Source organism: Phocoena sinus, chromosome 9 (assembly GCF_008692025.1).
Source record: "Phocoena sinus isolate mPhoSin1 chromosome 9, mPhoSin1.pri, whole genome shotgun sequence".
NCBI lineage: Eukaryota > Metazoa > Chordata > Mammalia > Artiodactyla > Phocoenidae > Phocoena > Phocoena sinus.
In genome coordinates this window covers 4342583-4367109 of record NC_045771.1, presented here as the reverse complement: position 1 = coordinate 4367109, position 24527 = coordinate 4342583, and the positions used below count along the sequence as shown (strand labels likewise).

At 43.8% G+C, this 24527-nt stretch overlaps 1 long non-coding RNA gene across 1 annotated transcript in view; it reads left to right on the top strand.

Annotated features, from left to right (window-relative positions):
• Window positions 1-24527, top strand: part of LOC116759226 — a 115002-nt gene that overhangs the window by 50128 nt on the left and 40347 nt on the right. The window contains exons 2-7 of the long non-coding RNA XR_004351385.1: window positions 12160-12247; window positions 18214-18359; window positions 18905-19051; window positions 19308-19408; window positions 21570-21772; window positions 22818-23156. This is a non-coding gene — a long non-coding RNA (uncharacterized LOC116759226). The remainder of the gene's footprint in view (window positions 1-12159; window positions 12248-18213; window positions 18360-18904; window positions 19052-19307; window positions 19409-21569; window positions 21773-22817; window positions 23157-24527) is intronic.

Genomic DNA, 24527 nt, shown 5'->3' with positions numbered 1-24527 from the left:
TTCGTGGGATTTTGTTCGATATAAGTCGTGGTTCAGTGAAAGTGCTACAGATGTGAATGGTCATAACTGACAATTATAAAAATATCCCAAATCGTGTTTCTACTTTGTGAGTCAGCTGAGCTCCCTAGGGTGGTCTTGGTATCCCTTCTACATACTAAGAATATTGCGTGATGCACAGAGAGCTAGTTTCTAGTCTGGTCCCCTTCTGTATTGTTTTGATATTCACTAACCTCAGTCCTGTACTACTCCTGGCTCATAGAAAGCCTTCAACGGACGTTTGCAGAAGACATTTTACAACATGTGATGCGTCACATTACTTACGCTTACCTCAACTCATACCATTTGGTTGTCATATCCAGGTGGGTTTTCTGAGTCTCCGATGGGTCTTTGCCATGACTCGCTGGCCTCTCCCCAGTACAGACGGCTTTGTATGTGAGAGACGTGGTGGCTGTGTCCTGCAGTTCCAGGGTGTGTTACTTGTCAGGACCGTGTGTGGACATGGGGTGGTCATGCAGCTAAGACTGCTGTGTGTTATCCAGTCTGCTTGCCTGAGGCTGCTGTTCATCTATTTTCTCCCCGTTTTGTACAAACAAGGGAGCCTTTCTTTCTCAATGAAATGCAGCCTCCCTAACTGTCTTTTAAAGCTCCTGGCATCCTTCTTTTTCTAGCTTGTCAGATGCCATGCACTTTCCACCGTGGTATTAGTGCCTTTATTAAAACAGAATCTCTTCCAAAAACATGACCATTTGGATCACATGTGATGGGAGCTCTGCTGATAGATATTGCCTTAGGTTTGTTTTTCAGAATAACAGTTCTTTAAAGAGTATGATAGTTAGATTAGGGTGGAAAAGAAAATAGTTTATAGACTTTTTTTCATTAAGTTGCTGCATTTTTTTAACTTTATTATTGAAACTCTACATTTCAGCCCAGAATTTTCTTTATGATGTAAAATGACAATAATTAATCATGATAATAAAATTACAACAATAGGGACTTCCCTGGTGGTCCAGTGGTAAAGAATCCACCTTACAATGCAGGGGATGCTGGTTGAACCCTGGTCAGGGAACTAAGATCCCACATGCCACGGGACAACTAAGCCCACGCACCACAACTAGAGAAGAGAAAACCCACATGCCACAACTAGAGAGAAGCCTACGTGCCACAACGAAAGATCCCGCATGCCTCAACCAAGATCCCACGTGCTGCAACTAAGACCCGACGCAGGCAAAAATAAATAAAATAAGTAATAAATATTTCAAAAAATTACAGTAAAAAACAACAGCTACCAACCTACATTTGCATGACTCCTGTACCTTTTGGGGGTGCCTTTTCAATTAATTAGATCATTGTAATAACAGTGAGGAAGAAAGAGGGAGAGGTTGTCAGTATTTGAAGGTGAGGAAACCAAGGCCCAAGAAGGTTAAGTGTTTATCTCAAGTTCAGTCAGTAAGATGATAAAAGGATGGCTGCTTCAGAATTCAAACATACTCAAATATCCTCCACGGGAAAAACTAATCAAAACTTTGATCTCTTTTTTCCAATCACTGTCTTTTCTATTTTCTCTGTGTCTTCCTTTTCAAGGCAGATTCTCTGAACTATTAATCTGGGTAACTCAGAAAACACACAGCTTAAACATTTTTCTCAGGGCAAACATTGTATTCTTCACAAATGGACACACAGGCATTTCTGGAATGAGGTTATATCCTGATAACAATGACCAGTATACATTTTTACAATTCAGATAGATTGAGGTACCATTTCTCTACAGTAGAATTCACCTTTTTTAGGTGTTCAGTTCTAGGAATTTTGAAAAATGTACACAGTTTGAAACCACCAACGTAATCAAGTTATAAAATATTTTCATTACCCCAGCCTTGAGGGTGTTGGGCTAATCAGGCAGAGATAAATACTGTATGATATCACTTGTAGGTGGAATGTCTTAAAAAGCTGAACTCAGCAATGGAGTAGAGTGATGGCAACCAGGGGCTGGAAGGTGGGGGAACAGGGCGATATTGGTCAGAGGGTACAGACTCCCACTTGCAAGTGGGGGGAGTTCTAATATACACTGTGGTGATCACAGCTAATTATACTGTGTCATATACTTGAAAGCTGCCAAGAGAGTAGACCTTGAATGTTCTCACCACAGAAAAGAAATGGTAATTTTGCGACATGATGCAGGTGTTAGCTAATGCTATGTTGGTCATCAATCTGTAATCAATTAATGTATCAAATCATCACATCAGTATACCTTAAGCTTACACCATGCTGTTTATCAATTGTGTCTCAACAAAGCTGGGGACATTTTTTAAAAGATAGATGATTTAGGGGCTTCCCTGGTGGCGCAGTGGTTGAGAGTCCGCCTGCCGATGCAGGGGACGCGGGTTCGTGCCCCGGTCCGGGAGGATCCCACATGCCGCGGAGCGGCTGGGCCCGTGAGCCATGGCCGCTGAGCCTGCGCGTCCGGAGCCTGTGCTCCGCAGCGGGAGAGGCCACAGCAGTGAGAGGCCCGCGTACCGCAAAAAAAAAAAAAAAAAAAAAAAAAAAAATAGATGATTTAAAACTGTCCTGAGTTGCTTTCCTTGGTATTTTTTTTTCCATAGCTTACAATACATTTAGGTTTTTCAGATGATATCAGAACCCATTCTCTGGATCAAGTGCTTTAAGATGACATGCTTCCTTGGCTTTGTATTCAGGGATTGGAATCCCCTCTGATTGTCATATATTTAACTTGGAATATAATCTGGGATAAATTTTTCTTAAAATGCTTACATATAAGGTTTTGTTTTGAGTAGCACTGCAGGTTATTATTCTGTTATGACTTCAGAATTTGTTTTGTTCAAATAGAAAAACCACTTGGGCATTGGAAAAGAAGAGCATGATAAATTTTATGGAAGAATCTCTATTATTCGATTCTGTGTGAATGCAAAGCCATTTGCTTTTCATACGAGAGCCTGTCCTTTCAGAATTCATCCTTCACTTTTGCTCATCACTGGAGCTGCTCGGGAATGTCACTGCTGCTTCTTTATTTTAGAAAATTTTCATCATGGCTTTATACATTTCTTAAGACAATGATGAAGATTGTAGGTAACTTTAAAACTATATTTAATGTTAGTTAACAGAATAAATGAAGTTTGGGACGTTATATTATGTAATCACATAATGTAAATACACGGATTGAGTTCCTAATCCACACCCTGAGACCCAGATCTCTATGGCTATAGCAAAAAGGAGTTTCATTTGAACAGAAGTGGTCTTTTCTTCTTTTACCTTATGTGCCAGATTCTGGCTATTTCTATAATGAATGCAAAGCAGGTAACTCAAGTTAAAAGTAAAGGTTTGACAACTATGCAAGGATTTTATGAAGCCTCTGGATAAAGTGGCAAGACTTTTCCCTGTCGAGTTGGCATATTTTGACACTAGAGAAACCTTTCCAAGTTTATAAATAATAAGTGTAAATTCATTTTAAGCCTTCCGTTTTTGTTTCAGTGAACACTTTGGGAGTCAGATTAAAATGACATTCTGCAAAATATTTCACTGTAAGGACCATTGCTCATTCTAAGAAACTCTCAGCGTGGCGTTAAAGAAACATTGCCCTGGACGAGATGGGTAGACGAAGATTGACTTTATTTCCATATGATTGGTTAGCAATGCAGGAAGGACAGACCAAGTTTGGACACTCAGATCCACTGAAACAAACAGCAGAGGAGTTTTCCAGAGCTGGGGAGGATTGTAGGCCAGCTGTGTTGGCTAAGTGGTTCCCCAAGGAAAAGTAAACCTCCTCCTATCTTCCTGACAGGTAATTTTACAATTTGGAGGCTGGCACCCACGAAGCTAGGCTCCCATCCTTCCACAGAGACTGGAGAGGGGCCCCCTCTGCCCTAATATTTGCATTTTAAAGGGATGGCTCCCAGGTCCTTGAGAAAGACATTCCTGGATTGTAAAACTGGTAAGAGGCTTCTGAAAATATTTACATCTCAAAAGGGCAGAGGAAGGATTTTCAATTATAAGTTTTCTAAAGTAAAGCCTCTAAGAAAAGGGAGGTCAGGAAGAAATCTGAATTTCAGTTGAGCTGAGGGGCATGTGAAGCAGTCTAGGTCAGTGGTTTCACCTGTGAAAGTCCAGGTTGGTGCTTGAATTTCAGTGATGCAGAGATGGGACAGGATACATGAGGTAGGTCAGGACTAGTGGTCCAGGGCCTCTGCCTTGGGGAGAGGTTTCTTCTTTTTCTTTGTTTTCAAATAAATCTATTTATTTATTTTTGGCTGTGTTGGGTCTTCGTTGCTGGGCGCGGGCTTTCTCTAGTTGCGGCCAGCAGTGGCTACTCTTCGTTGCAATGCACAGGCTTCTCACTGTGATGGTTTCTCTTTTTGCAGAGCATGAGCTCTAGATGCGCAGGCTTCAGTAGTTGTGGCACCCAGGCTCACTAGTTGTGGTTCGCGGGCTCAGTAGTTGTGGCATGCAGGCTTCAGTAGTTGTGGCTCGCAGCCTTCAGTAGTTGTGGCATGCAGGCTCAGCAGTTGTGGCTCACAGGCTCCAGAGCACAGGCTCAGTAGTTGTGGCGCACGGGCTTAGTTGCTCCACAGCATGTGGGATCTTCTCGGACGAGGGCTCGAACCCATGTCTCCTGCACTGGCAGGTGGCTTCTTAGGCACTGCACCACCAGGGAAGCCCCAGGGAGAGGTTTCTTCACAGAGCTTTTTTACCTATGTGGTCTGCAAAGAACAAGTCCATTTACCTCCTACTGGTTTTCACATTGTTTTTTTTCTCCCTGCTGTCATATACTCCCTGCACTAGTTATTGAACTATCTCCTCTCAGCTCCAAGCCCTCCCTTCTGTGCTCTGTTTGGTGATGCTGGGTCTGGGGTTCTGTGAGTCATATTTCTGCTTTGTCAGTGAGTTCCCAGTGTCGACTGAAAAAATATGCACAACCTAAAAGTTGAGAATTATTTTATTTGGTGGACAAAACCAAGGACTTAAGCCTGGGACACAGCCTCTCAGCTAGCCCTGAGGGATTGCTCCAAAGAGGTAATGGAAGAGCCAGGATGTATGGGAGTTTTTGCAACAAAAACCAGGTAGTTGGAACATCAAAATATTACTGTTAATTAAAGAAAACCAGACATCTCAAATTAATGACTTTAACACTTTTTTGGTTTTCTTTGCGCTTTTCTATGTATGGGAAGTTACAGGAGTCTGGGCTCACTAAAATCATTCCTTTGATGTGCACCTCAGCTGTCTAAGGCCAGGATCCTGCTTTTCTCCATCCTGGATCCATCCCTTCAGGGTTCACCGTTGGCTGTGGCTGCAGTGGCCGAGGGCTTGATGGCTGCACCAGCCTTTGTTTACTGGTATGGCAGGCGATAGTTTTCATCCATGCCTGTAACTGGGAAGTATCTCCAATGGGGAGAGCTGCAGGGGGACCACAGCCTTGAGAAGGAGGAAGGGCCACCCTCATTCCAATCTCCTCCTAATGCTTCCTGACTGGTTCCCAGTCCCGTGAGCGGTCCACCACCAGTGCCTTCTCCCCTGGCAGTGCCAGGGGCACTGATTCACCCCTCACCCTCCAGCTCAGCAGAAACAAGAAGCATCTGTGCAGGGGCTGTGCTGTCATCTTGGAAACTGGCTTTCATCTTTCTTACTATGTTCACTCCAAATCTCAGCTACAAAGCAGGGCAGTGTTTGTGAGATTCTGCCTCTTCCATGGTTTGTATAAATATGTAAACCATTCAATCAGATCTAAGGGTTAATTTGTCAACTGCAGGAAGAATGATATTCATTGAAAATGTGAATACGTCCAGGAGGTTACTCCTCATGACCCCTTAGGAAACCGTGTGTTTTGACACTTCTAACTTCAGCCTAATACATTGTTTATTAAGCGAAGTTCATTATAGTGTCTTCATACACCAAAGAGATTTAAAATGAAGTATGCGAGTGCTGATAACATTTCTCACTTGGCCAGTCTCAACATATGCCAGTTTATTGTGCTAACAGCCCCTAGAGGGAGGGCATTTGCCATCAGTAAATAAGCCTTGGAGTAGAATATAGAGTAACTGCAAATACATCCTTCCAACATGTCGATCTTTGGTAGACAGCTTCTGACATCTCTCTCTCTCCCTCTCTAGTATCCTTGGAGATACTATTCTATTTTGATCAGTTGGTAGACATCTAAGCTTCTCTGTGTTTAAACACTTGGAATACTACATGTGAGTTAAAGTTTTAAAAAATATTGGTTTATATAAGATATATCCTCCTTCCTGTTATATCAAAATGCGTGGGCTCAAATATATTTCTGTGATCTGTTTTTGTTTCCAGTCTATCAAATTGAACTCCCAACTACGTTGCAGCACTATTCACAATAGCCAAGATGTGGAAACAACCTAAATGTCCATTGACAGGTGAATGGATAAAAAGTGATATATACATACAATGGAATATTATTCAGCCTTAACAAAATAGAAGGGTCATAGAAGAACCTTAGGACATTATGCTAAGAGAAATAAGCTAGTCACAGAAGGGCAAATACTGCATGATTCCGCTTATATGAGATATCTAAAAGAGTCAAACTCATAGAATTGAAGAATAGAAGGGTGGTTGCCAGGGGCTGAGGAAAGGGGGAAATGAGGTATTGCTAATTAACAGGTACAAAACTTCAGTTATGCAAGATGAATAAGTTCTAGAGACCTGCTTACAGGCCACATTTTGCCTATAAATGACAATACCATATTGCACATCTAAAAACCTATCAAGTGGGTAGATCTTAGGTTAAGTGTTGTTAGCAAAATTTAAAAAGAAAAGAGTTTTGTCCTCTTTAAGAAATGGTTCCATATAACTTTCTAGAAATTTTTTTTAATGTGAGACTTGATAATGATTTTCTGACATCTGAAAAGAACGATATGAGTTGAGAGTGAAGGAAGTTGAGAATGAAAATTACAGTTTTCTAGTCCTAAGACAGAATGGTTATTGGAGAGCATTCCCCTGTGAAGCATTTCTACACCGGTGCTAAACCAAGAGGAATGTGTATCAAATTTTAGAGCTAAAATGGGTGTGAAAGACTAATCCACGGCTTGGTAAGTTATGAAGACCCTCTTGGATGAAGTGACAATCTTGTGGTGGTGAAGCATCCATTGGACAGTGCCGTGTGCTGGAGCGATTCTCCAATACGGCAGGAAGGGTGAGAACCCTGAAGTCAGACAAACTGGATTTGAATCCTGGCCCTACCAGTGGCAGCTGTAGGATCCCAGGCGAGTCGCCTAACTTCTCGGGTCACACGCTCCACATCTGCTAAGCAAGGGTGATGACACCTGCTGGATTTGGTGTGAGGATGAATAATAATATATGCAAAGCCCCTGGCACCATGTCTGATCCTAGGAGGTGCTTGATAAGTGGAGTTGGGTGGAGTAAAGAACTTGCTACCAAGAAATAGCTGCGAGGCTTCAAAATAGACACAGAAAATAACTTAACATTTATCCAAGAATCAACTAGTAAAGGAGAAGTCTGAAGGATAATTATATCAGGAGACCTAAGCAGAGGAAAACTTAACGAAATGAGTGTTACCTTTATGGATACAGAGTAAGAATTATTGATTTCAGACTAATAAAAAGTATAATATGACATCATCCAGAGAGTAAAAAGAAAACCCCATCAAACATCAAAAGGAGGACCAGCTTCGAATTTTTACATAAGGCAATCGAAAATCCAAATCGGAGAATGGCGATGGAGAACGGGATGTAAAAATAAACCAAGGGCTGGACTCAAAATGGGTTTCCACAGTAAGGATCTGAATTTCTGCCTCCTTGCTAAGAACAGAGTGGGAATAAGGAATGAAATCCCTTTCCACACACCTATTAGCTTCTGTTTGCCTTTTCTTCCCAGATGTGTAGGATCTTAATGAAGGCAGTTATTTTGGTTTTTTTTTTTTTTTTTTTTTTTTTTTTTTGCGGTACGCGGGCCTCTCACTGTTGTGGCCTCTCCCGTTGTGGAGCACAGGCTCCGGACGCAGAGGCTCAGCGGCCATGGCTCACGGGCCCAGCCGCTCCGCGGCATGTGGGATCCTCCCGGACCGGGGCATGAACCCGCGTTCCCTGCATTGGCAGGCGGACCCTCAACCACTGTGCCACCAGGGAAGCCCAAGGCAGTTATTTTAATTGTCTTACTGTATGCAATGCTATTCTTCTCTGTGCTATGAACCATATCACAGAACAGCTCATTCATTTAAGCGGTTTGCTTAACCCAATTATTCTATACTTAATCCTAAATCTTTTGAAAGGGCTAAGATTTTTTTCTGAGTGACATCTTCTGTGGTTTTCCAATGAGACAGAAACGTTATCATTTTAGTTAAAGGGACAGACAACAAAATGGACTTTGTGAAACATCTACAACTCTATTGTTGCTTTTAAAAACATTTGACATTCATAATCTCATTCTATTATCACATCCTGTCCATTTCATAGATAAGAGGTCGGAAAAGGAGATGTCACACAGATGAGTCCTATGACCTGAATTTCTGTTTAAATTCCATCTTGCCCCAAACTGATGCACTTCCTAGTCTTCTGTATTGAACCTGGTCTTAGGGTCTTCTTTGACTTTCTTTTTCTCCAAACACCACTGACTTCCTTTGTCCTCTCAGTTCCCAACCCCTAAAAAGGGTCCTGTCCTGTGTCCCTTTCATTACCGGCTCAGGTATTAATTAAGTTGCCAGCAGGAAAGAGCCACAAGGGTTTGTGACTCCAAGATGAATTTGCATTTTGGGTCAGAAGTTCTTGAAGATAAAAATATTCTTTAGTGTTTCCCATTCAAGATGGTCACTGAGTTCAGATGTTTATCTCTCTTCCCTGTTCAAATCCCATTCAAGTTATTATAAGGAAATACAAAAGGAATTTCTTGTGAGAGCCGCATCAGTAGATCAGAGATTTGGGGAGAATTTCTGAAGGGTGGGAAGAAGCTGGGACAACGCTGACAGGTAAACAAAGCAGAGGACCCTTCAGTGTGAATCAGCTGAGGGGAAATTATAGACAAGGAGGAAGCTGATCTCACTGGTAGGACTCCAGAAAGGCTCCAAGCAAGGAATCAGCAGGTGTGTACAGGTGAGTGGGTGGGGATGCAATTCACATTGAAGTGTTGAACTTCTACCTGCAGAGCAGCTGTGCCATTGGTCTGCCTTGAACCTGTTGTTGCCGTGATACAAGCATTTAGACCCAAGCACAAACCAGTGACATAGTTGCTAATGCTGCTGAACGCGCTCCTGGTCCTTGGGGCTCCTGGGATCGGTGTTGGTATCTCTCTGCAAGCTCTCCTCATTTTGTCATTGAAAGTAAGGTTTCCCTGACTGCCTGATGCCCTGAAGTGGAGCCCTTACACCTGTATATGAAATAAATGATACAGAAGTGTTCATGTAACACAGAAGGCTCACTGTCACTCTCTCTTTAAGGCAGGAATCAGCTGCAGGTGAAACCCACCGCAGTTACCGGTGCTAACTAATCAAATCATTTGTTCATACATGCGAATAGATAACCAAGGATCACCGCACATTTGTTTATCTTGGTTTCTTTTTGGTGATGTTATTTTACTTAAAGAGAAAAATTAACTGCAGAGGAAATGGATCTCTTGATGGATACTATGGGAAAAATAGTTTTAATGTTTTCATTGCCTAAATTTGCTTTGAGGCAATATTGCATTCAACACAAAGAACGCCCTGTGAACAAGCGTAAAGCTCTTATACTTTAAGAAGATGATCGCTGAAATGAGCAGTTCAGTGCAAGGGGTGAAAGAAAATGTTATGGAAATATTCCCAAGCATAGAGCCAAAAGGCAATGAGGTGGACCAGGGTGTGATAGAGAAGTAGATGAAGCCTGGAAGAATCAAAGTATGGGATCTATCACAAAAGAGAGATGAGAAAAAACAGAGGAGGGGAAATAAGAAAAGATAGAGCAAGATTTCCCCGAGTTAAAAAAAAGATTGAATCCTTCCGTTGAAAGGGTCCATGAATAGTAACCAATATGAATGGAAAAAATCCAATAGCGAGACATAGCCTCATTAAAATGTAAGCAACCAGGTATAAGGGAAAATTTCTAAAACTTCAGAGAGAACAAAACCAAGCAGCAACAGTTCTTCCACAAAGAATGAGAATATGACGTATTAGTATTAGACTTCTCATCGCCAGCACTGTAGTGAGAAAACAATAGACAAATACTTTTAAGCTGGAGGGAGATGATTTAAAATACAAAATTTTTCACCAGTCAAAATGGCAAGTGATGAGGCAAAATAAGTGCATTTCAAGTCACAGAAAGTCTCAGAAAAATTTTTCTTGTGCCCTCCTCCTGGACACACAAAAAATTACCAAGAATGCGTTCCAGTGAAATGCAAGTAATTCACATAATAGTGACTCCAGCTCAGTGCAGGAGGGTGACTTCCCAGGATTCAGGGGGCCGGTGGTCCTGGAGGACGTGGAATCCACATTGGAGTTTGAAGACCCAGGGCTCTGAGGGGGTTGAGGAGTGAAGCAAGGAGGAGGGTTAAGAAGTTGGTAATTTATAGACGTGTGACATCATGTGCTCTGTACTTAGAAACTCCAGGAAAACTATACAGCTTTCTAAGGAAGTCACACCCTCGGTGAAGCAAACTTAAATGTGACCAGATTTGGGGCAGTCATGAGAGAAAGAAAAGAAAATTTATTTGATCTAGATTCTTGGAACCGTTTATTTTGTGTGGCACTCTTTTAATAGCACAAATTACATTTCATTCTCTGTAGAATGAAATACATATATATACTTATTTATTTATACCACATCTCCTTTATCCATTCATCTGTCGATGGACATTTAGGTTGTTTCCATGTCTTGGCTATTGTGAAGAGTGCTGCTACGAACACAGGGGTGCGTGTATCCTTTCGAATTAGAGTTTTCTCAGGAGCGGGATTGCTGGATCCTATGGTAGCTCTATTTTTAGTTTTCTGAGGACCCTCCATACCGTTCTCCATAGTGGCTGCACCAACTTAACATTCCCACCAACAGTGTAGGAGGGTTCCCTTTTCTCCACACCCTCTCCAGCATTTTTTTATTTATAGAGTTTTTGACGCTAGCCATTCTGACCAGTGCGAGGGGGTACCTCATTGTAGTTTTGATCTGCTTTTCTCTAATAATTAGTGATGTTGAGCGTCTTTTCATGTGCCTATTGGCCATCTGTATTTATTCTTTGGAGAAATGTCTCTTTAGGTCTACATGCTATTCTATATGTTCAGTTACTCATCTTTACACTTTAATTATATATATTAAATATATATATATATATTTGGTGGAAAAAAGAAGGAGGGGAAGCCAAAAGAAACCATAGAGGTATCAAGTTCCTTATTTTATAAAATAGAGAATCCAGAGGTAATAAAGTTGAGAGATGCACAAACAGAGATTTAAGTACTTTTAAGCTATAGAGTAATCAGCAGTAGAACTGAAACTTATAATATGATAAAAATTAGGGGAAAGAGCAAGGGGGTGATGTAGAGCAAATGAAAAAGAAAGCGAGCTAATATCTCAGTGGGGGGTCAGGAGACATTATTTAAAATGCATCCATCAGAGATATATGACAAACACATACTGAGAGACCGTAGGCTTAGCTCCAAGCAGGACCACAGGCCTGGAGGCACCAGCGAGGCAGGGCGGGTGGGACCACATGCACAGGTGATGACTGTCTCATGCCTTGGTGCTGAGTCAGATCACAGAACTTAAAAATTTTCCCAGGGCAGAGAAGGGCAAGAATGGTCGAAGTCGAATCGTAATTCACACCGTTTCGGAAAAAAGGGAGCTCACCACGAAGTTAATTTAATTGTAGAAAATAAAGAAATTTGGTCTTTTTCAGACAAGCACTCCCGCACAATTGTTTCTGTGGCGCAAACACACATCGCAACATCCCCGATGCAGGGCTGCCTTCCGGTGCTTTCCCCGATGCAAGGCTTGCCTTCCGGTGCTTTCCTTCACTGTTATCGATGTTTCGTGGCTTTGGACTTATCTTTCCTTTGAGATGACCATCAGAGAGTGTTCAGAGGCCATCATTACACTTTGTTAGGCCACGTGGGTTTCATAATTTCCCAGTTGGATGTTTTTTAGTCACAGTTTAAAATGTCCTCACAATGCGCAAATCCACCTTTCCCTAATGGATTTTACTCTTCTGCAGGCGAAATGCATTCTCTCTGGTAACAAATGAAGATGGAGTGGCGAGGCTTGCTGTGAAGGGAACACGAGCCATCACCAGGGCAGGAAAGGTCAGTCGTGGGTTGCCATGGAAGTTGCGGCAACGGCTGCACCACCGAAGGCTATTTCAAAGAAATGGTTGTAAAACGTGACCAAAGCCCCTGCAAGCCAGAGTGCATCACAGATTGGCACAAACATTTATGGAGGTCAGATTACATGTCATCTTATTTCCAGAGCAAACCTCTCTTTATTCCACACGTGTGGAACCAAGATCCGTTTTCCTCACCTGATCCTTCACCAGGTGCCTTGCCCCACCTGCGTGTGTGTGCACGCAGCATTACAGGTAACTTCTCTGACCACTAATCTTTTCAGGCCAAAGGTTTGGATACCTGTTTGAGGCCAAGATAGAGAAAAAGAGGCTGAGTTGGAAAACCTTGTGACCTGGAGGGAGAGAATGGGCTCCAGAGGAAGGGCATTAGGTGACCCAATGACCAGTGTTCAATGGCTTCACACTGGCAAAGGCTGGACCCTGCTGGGTTTTGTCTCATGAGCTGTTAAAGTTGTGTCTAAGTATTCTCTCTCTTTTTGCCCCCGCTTCCAACCTCCCATTCTTTCCCGAGCTTTCTAGGATTCCAGGACAAATGAATGCCATATATTGGGAATATGAGTAACAAGACGAAACACTCACAGTAATCACTGCTTAATTGTGTTGAGTTGTATTCGGGACCGAGACGTCTCGCAGTGTGGCCCGTATTGCTGGGCATCCTTTCGGGGAACTGTCGGGACACTTGATTGCAGGAGAGCTGATGAGTGACACGTCCTTCCCACAGCAGTGGTGGCGGCCCCAGCTCTCTGTCTTAGCTCCCCTCTGCACTCAAACAAGTCAGAAGCAATCATCTCCTCTGCACCTGATAAGCAAATGCAAACACTGCCATGGTGTGATGTTGATAGGACAAGAGGTGAAGGTGGCTAATATAATACAGACGTACCATTCGGATATAATAAGCCATTTAGAACAATAGTGGATGAAGATTTTCTGTCTTTCCCTGGATCTGTCTTCTTTTCCACAAGGGAGGGACTAGGTAGTTCGTGAGGAGAGTGCCATGCAATTGCTTTATAGAGGCTAAGCCTCTCTGCTACTCCTGCTGTTTTCCCTATGTGGATGATGAGAATCTTTGGTGCTGGAGAGCGGCTACTGGACCTGTTAGTTTCACGTACATTTCATAGTGTTCTTAGGTCTTGAGAGCCCATCTAGCAACATTCACCTAAGTGGCTTGGTTTCCTAAGATGAGAGCTGAGAGTCAGCTAAGATCACTGAAGCCTTTTGATAGACTTGTCCTAATATTAAAAAGTAAAAGGGCATTATGGATTTGAAAAGCAGAAACCAGCCGCTTGGAATCTGACCTTGAATGTAATTCAGGTGTTAAGTGGAAATAATACTATTTATAAGTAAACTATTCTCTTCCTCAAGGTTGTAGGACCAAAGTTAGGGTGAAGCTTGAAAATGCACGAGGGTATTTTTGAAATAAGGAAACCAAATGGGGAAAAAAGAAACACTGGAGGGAATAAAATCTGTGATGGCGTTTCCCTCTAATGTTTGCATTTATCCAATAAGCATTTGCTAATGTTGGATCTACACCAAGCAGGCAATGCTTTAGAGAAAAGGGGTAAGGGAAAAGATAGTTCGTGTTTCCATTGCAGTAGTAACTGTTAATTCAATCTTTTGTGCTAGATGCGTCCTTGCCCTCATTTCTGGCAACTGATCGCCCAGCGTGTTGAGTGGGGAGGGTATATCTCTTAGCCCCATAGTCCTTGGGCTTGACCACTTGCTTTGGCCAATGGAATTTTAGTGAACTTGATGTGACCAATGATCTTGAAGGTGCTTGTGTGGTTTGGCTTGGTCTCTTGCTCTGCTGGGGTCCGTCATGAGAAGGATGTGCCCTGCATAGCTGCTGGTCCAAAGAGAATGTGGAGACAAGTAGAAGAGAACTGAACTTGAATCAAAGACTAAAGCCAACCTCAGCTGACTCACAGCCCAACACAGGGCTGCTCCAGGTGGTTAGCGGTCTCATGAGGAATGAAAAAGTACAAATGCAAAAGCTCTAAGCAGCTGACTTTTGCAATGGTTTGTTACACAGCTTTAGTGCAGCTAATATAATTTTTAAAGTTAAATGAAAATTAATTGAATGGTGGGTATAATACAAAAAAGATAAAGTTTTTGGACCAGTTTCTAGGTGATGCACTATTTGTCTTAATGAACAACAACAGTAACTTTAGTTTTGAAACTATTTAAAAGCCTGCTGTAGCTGAAAAAAAATCATATAGGGAGAAAAACAACTCTCCGAAGAGGCAAGTTTCTCCAGCCCAAGAAATAGGACGACCAGCTTTAGTTAACTCTCCTTGGAATTCTCATGTGTTTTACCAAGTATTTTCCTTGGCTGTCACAGTCATTACCCATTTCTTGCTCCCTTGCCAGCTCTTGGGGTGATACCTGCCACTGTTGCCATTGCCAAGTCAGCACCTGAGCCACGAATGCTCGCTGGCTGTGCTACTGCCATAATTGGAACGGAGGCTGCCAGCGCCAGTGGTCAAGGGGCTCGTGTCTAACCAGAGGGCACTGTCTCTTGTCATTGCCAAAGCTGCTGGAGCCAATTCGGCAGACATCGCGCCTCTTCCGATTCTCACTCGAGTGTTTATGGCAACCATCGCATCCCAGGATTTGTTCATGTCAATCAGGGCCGGGATAAATAATCCTAGAGGCAGGCACTGCATTGTAGTTGGATTCCTCTTCTCAATCTCTGGCACGGCCTGCTCTTTGCAAACTCTACTTGAGAATTTTGACTTTCTTCTCGAGATGAGTTCTTTGCTAGGACTCTTCTTAGTACTTGTGTTAACTATTGCTCTGGTAGGCTGCTTCACCAGCCTCTAGTCATCCCTTAGGGACGCTGGAGTCACCCCAAGCTGGAGTCCCAGCCACATTGGGATTTGCACACATCTTGTTTTTCTGTCGTGGAAGGTGACACTAGAATTGGCTGATGGAGATTTGATGGCCTGGAATAATCAACATTAAAACAAGGAAGAGATAGAAGAGCTATGGGAGAGATATTGGATGACCTAATGTATTCTGAACCAGCTCAGGGAATCAAAGACACTTCCTTAGCAGGAAATTCCTGCTTTGAATCCCAAGGACATATGGGATATACTGTAGACCTGGATGGTTCTGAGAGTGAGGGTCAATACCGAGATGACCCGAGTTTTGCAAAACTCTAAATATCTGTGACCTAGAATGGAAACAAGGTCACAGATTGTGGCAGGACAGTGACCTCAAGGGACAGTGCTAGGAGATGAAGCCATAAAATGAATGAGAGAAGAATGACCTTGGCAGAGACTGAATGCTTGGAATTACTGCTTTTTATGCTTCTGGTACGTAGTTTAATGAGATGGTGTCTAAGGATCCTTGTACCTCTAAACTTTCTATGATTCTATCTAGACATTTAATGGAAAATTTCAGTTGCTTTCCTAATGCAGCTGCTGCATGTCTGCTATTTTAATGGGCTTGCTTTATATCCTGAATATCCGGAGGAGGTGGAGATAAATCAGCCTGAGTTCCATCTACTCCTTCGATCGAGGGAGAAAAAAATGTCTCATAGTATTGGAAGAGAGAGGCTGGAAGGTTTTCTTGCCTGTGGGAAAAGAGATGATGGGCTGAAATAACTAATGAGCAGAAACAGTTTTTGTGTCGCTCCAAAACGATGTGCAGGAGGGGGGACGTGGAAAGCCCTGGGAGTCCTACGTGTCTAGGAGGGTGATAAGGTTCGGACTCTTGAGCTTGGCACATTTTGGCTATATTTATAATCCCTATCAAATCGCCCTCATTTCGCTGAATTCCAACTTTTATTTCACTCACAGAACTCCTCCTCCTACTATTTTTGTAGAGTAAAGCTGATTATAAAAACTTTATTCTTCACCGTTTGGCTTAATTCCTTGTGTTAAAGATGACGGTAAAAACGCATCAGTTCAGACCTGCTGCTTTAAATCCCTTTTTGGAAGCAAGTGTGTTCCTTCCTTCTTCAGCATCCTCTAATTCGTGGTCCATAGACCACGGAGATAGATTGAGGGTTATCTTTATTCCTTTGGAAAAGGAGCGTATTGTAAACCAGTTAATACTCAAATTGAGAACGCAAAGACAATGCTTAGTCTTTTTAAGAGACTAAATTAAGAAGTTCACTTTAAATCTTTTAAGCTCTCCCTTTGGTGCATGAAAAATGCTCACGCATTATTTTAAAAAACAGCGACAGACCTCTTATCTCCTTCCAAAAGCAGGTTAAAAGAACCATCTGAGTCATAACTGGCATTGATGTTGGGTTACCTTACTCTACATGGTAAAGAGTAATAACACTACCTCTCCTTTAAACTAGTGCATGATTTTTTTTTTGTCACTTGGAATGAGACTTGTCCTTCAGCCCTCAATCAATGAGCCAGTATTTACCGAGATGAAATTCTGCACCAGATGCACCCTCCAGGAGAGCACAGGGAGGCGGGAGGGGGCCTGTCTGTCCTGAAGCAGATTGAAACAGGGTGGAGGAAATTGAGCCTCATTTTTTTTTTAAAAACATCTTTATTGGGGTATAATTGCTTTACAATGGTGTGTTAGTTTCTGCTTTGTAACAAAGTGAATCAGTTATACGTATACATATGTTCCCATATCTCTTCCCTCTTGCGTCTCCCTCCCTCCCACCCTCCCTATCCCACCCCTCCAGGCGGTCACAAAGCACCGAACCTCATTCTTGTTTACATGTGAAAGGTGGCCATCCCCATAAGACAGGAAAGAGAAAATCGTGCTCTGGGTGCCACCCTCCTTAGGAGGAATGAGGATTGGAAATAACAGTTAATTCCCTCCCAGTCCAGTAAATAAACAAGTTCAAATCAGGTGGTTTCCAGCCCAGGGCTCTTCCATCTGCCCTGAGGTCTGTGAGATTGATCTGGGATCATTACTCAGGGGTCCTGGCCTCCTTCCCTCCTCCAGGGCCTGCCCACTCTTTTTCTCTGGTCTCCCGTTGTTTCTAGCTCTCTGTGCTTCATGTTATGTGCTGATTTGTTCTCAGTGGAAAGCCCCGGACGGAAGTCAGGGGTAGGAAGAGGGCGGGTCGGGGTCCTCATTCCTTTGGCTTTCTCTCTGCGGGGTCCAGCTGTCTCCCTCGGCTAAAAGAAGCTGCTCCTCTCCAGGAAAGCTGTCCTGCAGGGTTCCTTGCCTTCTGGGGCTTGGTAACCTCTTCCCCAGCTTGTACCAGCCCTGCATTCTCCAGTCTGGTCCCTACACTCTGTCCTCACCTTTGCAAATAAACCCTTCTTGAATTTCCCACAATTCAGTGTTCTGTTTTTTGACGGAGACACTGACAGGTTGAAGGACCTCCTTGTTAAACTCTTGAACTAGTGGAGGGACATAAGGAGGGGAACTTCAGGCCCCGTGGTCCCTCGTGGCAGACCCATATTTTGGTGAGGACCCCTTCATTTATGTCATTAGGCAATCATCTGACTGACTTAGTTCTTATTGCCAACTTCGAATTGTTGAAGCCCGGCGCAGTTCTTAAATAAAAAATACGTGCCCAGCAAATGGAACCGATTTTAAAAGGAATTGCTCATGGTGATTTAGTGAATTGTCAGGGTTCTACTTCATGAATAACAAAATAGAAATTAGGAACATGTCAGAGCTGCATTAGTGCTCACCCATAAATAAGAGTCATTTTATTAGAGCTGGCAAATTGTGCTTACTTACTTCACGTTGTCACGCCCGCCGCTTCACTGTATCCTGTGGGCTTTTCACTCCCTAGATGTGTACACTTCAGCAAGACAAACATTTTGGGTAACTGATATATTAGGAACGCAATTATGAGTAAATAAATGTTATTTTTCTGTGTTTCATACAGTAGTGATTGGCTTTTCTTCCGCTGACATGTAGGGCTGAGCTTCATGAAAATGGGAGATTAATGCATCCTCTGTGTGTGTGTGTGTGTGTCTCTCTCTTGCTCTTTTTAAGGCCAAGTGTGAAAAAGAAATGAAAACATGAAGAGTCTGTTAATGAATGTGAGATGCTAGAATAAAGGAGTCTTTGCTCTTCAGCTGTGTGGCATCGAGCCCACTAACGGTTTGGCTTCTGAGGAGAGAAAATCTTTGATCCGCTCAGTGAGTTGATGGCCACAGGCCAGGTGGTCATGTCATGCAGGCCAAGTCTGAAGGCCTGGGAAGCAGGGCATCTCCAGAAGACAGTTTCCATAAGTGTGCAATCCAGACCAGGGACAAGACTGATACATTCACGAAAGTGTCAGTAACACTGAAGGGCGACACGGGACCGGGATGAGGGTCAGGGGGGTGGGAGGTGTCTGAGGGGCCCTCCCAGAGCAATCGAGCTTGAAGGACACGTCCAGGTAGAGACCTGTGTCTCATCTCTTCTGTTTGACAAGGATGCCCAGGTAGAGATCTATGTCTCGGCTCTTCCGTTTGACAAGGGCAGTCCTTAACAAAGTTCAGCCCCGCCCCAATGTCTGCGGCATCATAATCTCTTTACACAGCTTCTCCCTCATCCCCAGGGCTCAGTGACCTTCAACCCCCTCCTGCCCTGGGTTCCTCACCAGATGGTTCTTCACCCCTCGCCCCACCACATCATCGTCCCATCTCAAACTCTCTCCCCTTCGCCCTTGAAAGCACCTATTTTTGTTCTATTTTTTCAGGCCCCTGTCTACTAGATGATAATGGGATGAAAATAATGCATATAAAACAATTAATATACTATTAATAAGTTACCCCTTCCTGGGAACATAGTGCCTTCAGCCAATGAAGATGCTCCAGATCAGGTGCCTTGACCATCCATAGGGAAGGTGAGGAGAGGAATTCTCTGGGACCCTTCAAATCTTAGCACGTGGGTGGGAGCTCCCTATTCAGGGAATGACATGCTTTCACGGGCCTTGTAAGGTCTCTTCCTGGAAAGCTCTCCCCGCACCTCCAGACCTGCCTGGGGCTGCCGGACTGTATAGACTTTCCCTTAGTGTCACACTTTTGAAAGCACTCTCCTAGCTGAATATTTTGCATTTGATCCCCCAAATGGTAAAGGAAGGTACTTTTCTCATTTGACAGTTGGGGGAAGCGAAACCAATAATAACAGAGTGTAGGACCCAGGCCTCCTGAACCAGCATGGACCCTGTCACCCCTGTGGCTTTTCTGAAGATGCAACCCAAGTGAGTCTGATTTGCTTAAGACATCTGGGCGTTAATTTCTGAAATCAGAAAAGAGGGGGGCAGACATGGTGAATGGATACATTGTTGCAGTTAGTTTAGCTCGTTGAAGCAGTCGGATGTCCTTTGTGGTTGTTGTAGTCACATCAGTGAGAGCCAATGATTTGTGCTTAAAGTTTAGTGAAACATTGTACTATATTTGTTTAATTATTTCCATTTTACAGATGAAGAAATTGAGGTTGAGAGGTGCAAAGTGACTTGTCCGAGTTGACTCTGCTGGTCACAAGGCGCCAGGCTTCCCTACCCAAATCTGCAGTGATGTCTCTTTCACTTGGAGGATAAAGGAAGAACTGAATTCAAGTTATTGCAGACTACAAAATCGCTACCATTGTAGTGACTGTAGTCTGCAATTACTACATCTCTTAGATATTGAAAATCACATGTAGTAAAAGACTAATCATACACATTTGTTGGGTGTTAGTACCACAATCCATCTCCGTATTTAAGCAGAGTTGATTGTTTAGAAAATGTGAGAAATAAACAGAGAGCTATTTTCTGGGTCAGTGAGGGTAACCCCTACCGTGGAAGGATTAATGCAGGCATTTATAGGCAATGAATAAGAATACTGTGGCCGTGTATGTGGAGGATCCAGGCATACCATTTAGAAATTACAGGAACTTGAAAAATTTCCCTCCACTCTCACCACCTTGTTCAATGAACTTGACTGAGTGCTTTACAGGGCAGGACTGTACTGAAGGCCACCAAGATGGACGACACTTGTCCCCTCCCAGACCACGCGGAATTAGGAAGACGCCACGGAGAGCGCCAGCCGCAGCTGCGGAAGTGCCTCCCATGGTGTCCAGCAGGCCAGTTCTCAGGGGACTTAGTTTATTTATTTTCTATTCAAGTATAGTTGATTTACAATATCGTGTTAGTTTCAGTTATTCATACATGCATATATATGTGTGTATATATATGAATATGTATATCCTTTTTCAGATTCTTTTCCCTCACAGTACAGAATACTGAGTCTAGTTCCCTGCACTATGCAGTAGTCCTTGTTGGTCATCTGCTTCATGTATAGTATGTGTACATGTCAATCGGGATTTATTGAAGAGCAGAATGGACAGAATGGAAATCCAAATGTCCTCAGACCATGTTCTCTCTACAGCCTATGTGAAGATATCCTAGGTACTTACTTCAGTTATTTGCCTCTAAATATTTTGTTTGTGAAGCAACGAGAGAGAATTGGGTGAGAGCACCACTGCGCTCTACACGAAGAGGCCTGAGCTCTGATCGCCATCACATTGCCAACTTGGGGAGCCTTTAGGGAGGCCACTTGAATTGAACGGCAGGACAAACTGGTTAGGATCCCACGAGAACGCCTCGTGTAAGCCTCGCCTCGGCTATGCCTGGCGTAAACCTCCATCACGTTGCTTAATCAACCCAGGCCTCGGTTTCCTCATCTCTACAATGGGGGCACCGTCAGAGCCCAGCTCACAGGTGATGGTGAGGCTCAAAGAAGCTGAAAATCAAACAGGGAGGGCTCCCCTGGTGGCGCAGTGGTTGAGAGTCCGCCTGCCGATGCAGGGGACACGGGTTCGAGCCCTGGTCTGGGAGGATCCCACATGCCGCGGAGCGGCTGGGCCCGTGAGCCACGACTACTGGGCCTGCGCGTCTGGAGCCTATGCTCCGCAACGAGAGAGGCCGTGATAGTGAGAGGCCTGCGCACCGCGATGAAGAGTAGGCCCCGCTCGCCACAACTAGAGAAAGCCCTCGCACTGAAAGGAAGACCCAATGCAGCAAAAATAAATTAAGTAATAAACTCCTACCCCCAACATCGTAAAAAAAAAAAAAAAAAAAAAAGCTGAACAAAAGGAATAGAATAAACAGGGAGCCCTGTACGTAGCACTGGGGGTGCCAGGCACTGTCCCACCACTTTCTGTATCGTTGTTCTTCACTTCTCAGAGCTCCACCTTCCTTATCTCTGGGGTGTACGGATAATAGATGCCTTACTTCCTCTTATAAGATTCTGCTGAGGGCCAAGAAAACACCCTCCGATAATTGTGATTTCAAGAAGAATATTCTTTTAAAATGACAAAGATATGTTTGTGGTGATAATTATTATCAGCATCACTAGCCTCGGAATTCCCCTGCTTTACAGAATCCTTGAGGAGGAATGCAGGAACCGCAGTGGGCAGAAGGATCGCATTTCACGGAAATACTGGTCCAGCAACGCGTCACCCCTCCCGGCCACCCGCCGCCCGTGGGGCCGTGCTGAGCCGTGACCGTGGAACACGGGCAGCCCGATGCTGAGGACCACCAGTGATGTGGAAAAGTGGGGACGAGCTAATGAAAATGGAAGAGGTCCTATTTTAAAAAAAAATTTTATTGGAGTAGAGTTGATTTACGATGTCGTGTTAGTTTCAGGTGTACAGCAAAGGGAGTCAGTTATACATACACATAGATCCACTCTTTGTTTTAGATTCTTTCCCCATATATCATTACAGAGCATTGACTAGAGCTCCCTGTGCTGTAAAGTAGGTCCTTATTAGTTATCTACGGAAGAAGTCCAATTTAAGCCTCGTTCATGTATTGGAAATCCGTGCTGCAGTTTATCCTCCAGTCATACACCACGCTCAGCATCGTCTGCCCACGAGAACTTTGGGAGCGTATTGGCTCAATTGCCCCTACGAGTGATGAGCTCCCTGTCTTTGCCCGACGGCTCCCTGTCAGCGGGGGCTGCCTGTTGCCCCCTGGCAGACATGATGGGGAGGCTCAAATAAGCCTATTAATATTCAGTCAAATGCCAATGAAGTCCTTGTTCAATGTGATTCATTTACCATATTGATCTACCCTTTCCAAGCCGAGAGCAAATTAAGTGAGCGTTGGCTTGTGTTACCTTGAAAACGCAGTACAGGTAAAAATCAAACTGTAATCTCCTGTGTACTTGGAAGATAAATTGGAAAGGCTATTCTTTTGGCGCTCAATTCAGTGTGCCCAACCATTGTCTGGGGGAAATCAGGGCCTCTGGCGGCATGGCAGGGTTTATCAGAAGGTGTCTCTGGATTCGAAAATGATCTAATGAACAATTCTGCTTGTGTTTTGCATCTTCTAAAAATAGTGTCAACAAATTGGCACCATCTCCTAAATATCTGCTTACATCCTATTTTAGCAGCCAACTCATGGGTTGCCAGGAGTTTATAATATACCCATCTCAAAATAAAAATGCCTCTCCCGCAAATTGTAAGAGGGATCAACATCAGATTGGTAGCAGGACAAGGGTTCTCATGGTGCCCAGTGGGGTGAAAGTCTCTCGGAAACTTGCAAACCCCTATTTATGGGCTGAAAAGCTTATAGAGTTTCTTTTTAAGGATGTTTTCTTTTAAGGATGTTGATATTTTCTTTTAAGGATGTTGAAACATTGCTGTCTTCATGTTCAACTCTGGGGCCATTGGAGACTTTGGCCTCAGAGAAGTGGGAGAAGGAGGCGCCTTCAGGATTCACGTCTACCATCATCTCCTGAAGATGACGAGGGGATGAGGAGTGAAGGGCCTGCTTTCATATCCAGCTGGGATGTGACCGGCTTCCAGCCTGGAGCTCTGAGCATCCCGCAGGCTCTCAAGGCATCGCAACAGATGTGCAGGGAACACAGCGGATACCAAGCCCACAGGCCTGCCCCTTCCCAAACTCCTGCCTCACGGAGCTTTGTAAAGGAGATCGTCACCACAGAATTGAAGATACAGTCAGGGTAAGCTCTATTCTGTTCATCTCTCTGTTACTGAGGAAGGTTGTGAAGCAACGGAAGTCCAGGGCCCTACTCTTTCCATTTTTGTGTTTCTTTCACACCTGCCGGAAAACCGTTTTCCCAGTCCAGATACGCACAGCCCCAGGCTGCACCCTCGCGCGCACACACACACTCTCTCACACACACACACTCTCACACACATTCACACACACCCCTCAGCTCTCTCTTGCTAATTACTTCTCTCTAAAAACCACAACTCAGGATGGAGAACAAAACAATCAAACATCTTCACTTACGGTTATCCTCATATTTTAGAGAATACTTATTAGCTTGAGTGATGGATAAGTCCAAATGTGCGAGGCAGCAGGGGGGACCCCAGTGGTCTGAGAAGTTGCAGGCCACGTGAGGGGTGGGCATGGCGCTGTGGTCTTCAAGGATTTTGACTGATTTGGGATAACAAGTCGTGGACTTCACTGCAAAGCACAGGACGACAGAAAGATCTGAGGGCTGTTTAGAGACCTGGGCTTTTTCTACCACCAAGGCAGGGCAAGTTATTTTAGAGGATGCAAGGCAGATACTTTGATGCGATTGACTTAGCATCAGAAAGGTTCATCTCACTGAATTTTTGTTTGTTTGTTTGTTTTTTTGCGGTACGCGGGCCTCTCACTGCTGTGGCCTCTCCCGTTGCGGAGCACAGGCTCCGGACGTGCAGGCTCAGCGGCCATGGCTCACGGGCCCAGCCGCTCCGCGGCATGTGGGATCTTCCCAGACCAGGGCACGAACTCGTGTCCCCTGCATCGGCAGGCGGACTCTCAACCACTGCGCCACCAGGGAAGCCCCATCTCACTGAATGTTAAGGCTCCTACTCTGCCTGCTCTTAGCCCTGGATTGGAGGGAAGGGCAATATATCACTGGATTCGAAATTCATGGTTCTGTATAATATTTATTATTTGGTGTTTACTAAGATCTGCTTTTTAAAAAAAATTTTTAACATCTTTACTGGAGTGTAATTGTTTTACAGTGTTGTGTTAGCTTCTGCTTTATAACAAAGTGAATCAACTATACGTATACATATATCCCCATATCCCCTCCCTCTTGAGCCTCCCTTCCACCCTCCCTATCTCACCCCTCTAGGTCATCGCAAAGCACCGAGCTGATCTTCCTATGCTATGCGGCTGCTTCCTACTAGCTAACTATTTTACATTCGGTAGTGCATATATGTCACTACTCTAACTTCCTCCAGTTCATTCTCTATGTCTATGTCTTTATTCCTGCCTTGCCACTAGGTTCATCAGTACCATTTTTTTTTTAAGGTCCATATATATGTCTTAGCATTCGGTATTTGATTTTCTCTTTCTGACTTACTTCACTCTG